Here is a 4,665-nt window from a genome sequence, read left to right as displayed (position 1 = left end):
ATAAGCCACGATTCCAGAGGATTGGATTAACTGGATGAGGCTACTAAAACAGCCTTTTGAATTGCAAGAGGACAACTTGCCAGACCAGTAGGTTCACAGCGAATTTGGACCGTCACCTGTTTGTCACATGGAGATGTTAAACAAATGATGTGCCTAATAACTGAAGAATAATAAGTGGCCTGGACTTACTGTATGTACAGGCCTTTCACGCTACCATCTAGATTCATCGAGGAGATAACAAACGTTACTCTCATCTCATAGCTGACGTCAAACAGCCTCACCGTAAATCCTCAATAAAATTTATACTTTTACAAGGCAGAGCACAGGAAGTCCATGTTACTAAAAGGTCAATTTAAAAATCCCATTTCCATCTGTCGGCAGATACTGACCACTTCCAGTGCGATCAATAACTCTAGAAGACATCTTTAATGGATGTTTTATATTCTAAACAACCATATAATCAATGCCATGATGGCTAAAGTGGACTGACGTAATGGCCACTGGGTGTGAAGGATGTATTACCAGGAGAGTGAGGGAGTGGCAGTGGAGATCGGTCTGTCAACATCATGTACACTCAGTCCGGCCTTTTCACGGTGAAAGAGCCTGATTGATTGAAATGCAAACATCAGTTTTGGCACTGAGAGAGACAGAACACAAGGTCACGGTGTGTCTCTGTATACGTGCTGCGTATGTGTGTGCGCTTGTGTGTGTGTGTTCGCAGCCTGGTGAGCCAGTGCGCCTTTCATTCATCATACTGAGGGTGGACACTTGCTGCTTTGTCACTGTACGTCTGACCTTTGACTCTGACACAGCAGGAAGAATCCCAGAGGCATAGGAAATCAAATTTCTATCGATTCAACCAATTCAGTTCAATTCTCTTGTAAATCTTTTATTGCGCATGATTGTTATGTAGGCGCAACCCAAATGTGCTGATTCAAAAGAGGAACGTGAATCATTTGTGTGCTGTTCTGTCTGGTACGTGACTCGAGGTGGGTGTGCAGGCACACGTTTGTTAGCTGGTAGCTGTGTTTTGAAGAGAAGCAAGTACATGTATGAATAAGTTTATGCCATTGCCTCTCGATCCAAATGGTTCATTTTCAAACACTGTCATATGAGAGTTTCCTTGAAACTCTGAAGGAGAGAAAACTCTGAACTGGAAATTGTGTCATCGTGAAAATAAGTCAGTTGGAAGAAACCACTGAGGGTACTGGGTTTGGCGCCGGGGCTGGCACTGGCACATTACCAAAGCAACTAGGAGTAATGACCTTCTGCAAACTTTGTGAAATAATGGACAAAAACAAGAGCATTTGTGCTCTTACTGAATCAACCATTCTTACTTATAGGACTCTGGAAAACAAAATGGACTTCATTAACAAACACATTAAGCTGACAATCTGTCTGGGGAAAGAAAAAACATACAAAGAGGCAGAAATGATAGGAACTGTTCTTCACTCTCCTCCTTTACAATCAATGAAAGAGTAGTTCTTGTATGTTTGATGTGGGATGAAAATGAACTTCTGCTCTCCTTCATCTGAGATGAGCGCTTTCCCTAGTTAGAGAGCTACCAGCATCTTAGGGGTCTGGTCCACCCATGATTGAAGGATGGACACAGCATAAAATGAACTGATGGATCGGTGTTGCATCTTTTGTCATCAGGACTGATCTGTTCGAGTGAAGAAAGGATGCGTCTCAGCATCTTGTCACAGCTCTTCTTAGACATGTTCCTAGTGAGCTGTTCCGGGCAACTGGAAGGAGGCCAAGCCAGGACAAGTAGCAGGCCATGTAAAAGCTTGCTGCGTTTCCCAGAAGTGGAGCTGTAATGACAGATAGAAGTCTGGGATGAAGAGATGGATGGCTGGATGGACGGACAGACTGATGGACAGACGGCTGGTTGGACGAATGGATGGAGTGGCTTAACTCATTCATAATCTAAAGAAACTGTTTCATTTTGGCTCACACACCAAAGCAGCCCGCGTCACCCGCCATGAAAGGAGAGGTGAAGAAGAACAGAAGCACCATTGTCCAGAGGCTGTCTGAGGATGAAGTTAACAAATCTTATCTGCTTCACGTTCAGCGCAACAGACCCACGAGTCTACTACTCGTACTCACGGTGGAGTGGTTCCACCATGAGAAGCAAACACATGCTCCCATTGTTTGTGTGCTGATTCAGAAGTGCTGCGCCGCTCTCATCTGCATCCTCACATTTCGGAGGCGTGGGCGGTGTGACGCGGCATGATGATATATAGGTCATTAAAATAAGCACATACAGCAGTTCAGTTAATGTGTGGTCAGGTTTCCACAATTGGCATTTTCCCGTTAGTCAACATAAATCATTCTCAACAATCGTTGAGTATAAGGTGCAAGGCAACCTATGTGGGCCCCCAGTCTTCCATCACACCTGCCTGCTAACTCAGCTTCAGTCACAATTCTGCTTCAGATATGATGAACACCACACGCTACGATGTTAATGGCGGCATGCTGGCATGTTCAGTCACGCCATCCGACTTTGGAGGTTCCTTCATTTCCTTGTTTCAGACTTCAGATTGTCAGCACAACTGTCTGCCTTCGGGGATTTTTACACATCTTGTTCCTGCTTGTACTGACCACTGCAGATAGGCATTTATTCAGACCTCATAGCATAAAGCCTGTTCTGTTGCACTCAACTCATGAAAAGTGGATGGGAGTTTATCGTTGTGTAATATCATGTTTAATTCACCTCTCCGACTCGGGCTGCGGTTCCAGGGTTCACGTCCCAACACGGCAAAGACACGAGGCGCTCCAGTAAGTGGTGATGATTTGCACTGATCCGGCTCTGCGCTCGCTCCAGCAGCACGTGACAGTGATGAACGATTTCGCTGGGACTATGCTGCAACAGCCACTAGGGCACCTAATACACTTTGACTTCATCATCATCATCGTCATTCCCTCGTGCTGCCTCTGGTGCGACTGTTCCTTGAGCTGCTAAAAGTGCACTTATGATGGCGACATGTTTCCGACCCGGGCGTCCTCTCCGGCTGTGTAGCCGAGGAAGACATCACACACAGACGAGACCTTGTTTTCTCCAGACAAAGCGGAGCCACGTTGCAGGCACTTAATGATGCTTGCTCTTCTAATGTGCACAAAATAGTCTTTCTGCTGTCTTTCCGCATCATTTGCGGGGTTTGCATGTCAATGCTATTAAGAACTTAGCATTGCTGTTCGGCACATTATAATAAAATGAACCAATTAGCTTGAAGTTGAAATTCATCATGTTACATCAAGCACAGCACGCTGCTACACATCAAGTCCACTGGAAATGAGGAAATTCATTTTAAAGCTCATGAAAACACACGACAGTCTTTTCCGACATGAATTGTGATTTTCATCTCAGATTTGAAGTTCTGAGATTTTTTAAATTTGTGAAGAAGTGGTTGCACATCTGCCTTTTTTGCCTTCAAATGGAAATGATTGGGTTCCAACAACCGGAGGAGAGAGATCTAGAATCCATCCTTATCAAAATTCATTTTGCTGCCCAGTGGAGATGCAGATCCCCACAGAGAGTCGTAATCTCTCTTCACTCCTGGGTCTGCCCCAGGCCAGTTTCCAGTGGGACATGTCTCTAACGCCTCACCAGGGAGGTGTCTTGGAGGCATCCCGGCGAAACATCTGAGCACCTCAACTGGCTTTTCTAAACGTGAAGGAGTGGATTTACTTTGCCACCCTCCTGTTTGACAAGCCTATCTACGAGGAAGGGTCTAGCTACCCAGAGGACAATGATCACTTGAAGTGGCTGATGTCTGAGCACTTCCCTATCTTGGCCCTGAACCTCCACCAGTTGTTCTTATCTGTGGTCTCACTTATGTCCTCCAAGACTACAAGAGTTCTTGACTTAATGCCAGCTCTGCACGCTTCTTGAGCTGACCGCATCTACACCAGGATGCCATTTGTGGCTGGTGGGCAGAGCAGAACATTTCACAGACAGTGTGTACTGTATCTTACAGCCAAAGGAAGCAACATGTGGCCAGAAGGACTGTTGCGGGGGGGATTTGAACAGACACTGAGCTGCAGTGGTTTTGTGCAAAATAGGTGGTTTGTGATTTACGAAGAAGGGCACCTGTAAACACCTGCACCGCCTTGGTGTTCTACACTCCTTCAACACCACGAACGAGAGGCCCACATCCTACACTTCAATCCCGAGGTGTCATATACCTGCTATGATAAGTACTTGCAAGTGGGCTTTTGTGGGCAGTGTTCATCCCGAAGTCTGTCTTCCTCCCCATTGCCATTTTTGTGTTGCAGTGTCCACCTAAATATTCATTAAACAATGGAGCTACGCGCCCTAGGGCGATCGTTTTTTAATGTTGAGTCGGTGTGCTTACATCTATTCCAGTGCCCGGTCACCTGGGGTGTGCAAAACAGGCCTTGATGCAAGCCAGAATCCATAGTATGACAGCCCCCAGACAGGTGACTCATATGTGTCGGCAAACCCTCTCAATGCTTTTCAGGCTCCCATTGATCTTGGTCCAAGAGTATCCTGGTGCCATGTAAGCTGATGGACAGCCGCTTGATAATCAGGCACCATGGTCTAGTACTCCATATTTCACTCTAGTTTCCTACTTGAACTTTCAGTTACACTGCTGAGAGACAGACTCATCAGCTCGAGTATTCCAGAAATGTCATCCACGT

Source organism: Synchiropus splendidus, chromosome 4 (genome assembly GCF_027744825.2).
Source record: "Synchiropus splendidus isolate RoL2022-P1 chromosome 4, RoL_Sspl_1.0, whole genome shotgun sequence".
NCBI lineage: Eukaryota > Metazoa > Chordata > Actinopteri > Syngnathiformes > Callionymidae > Synchiropus > Synchiropus splendidus.
Note: the sequence above shows the minus strand (reverse complement) of the source record.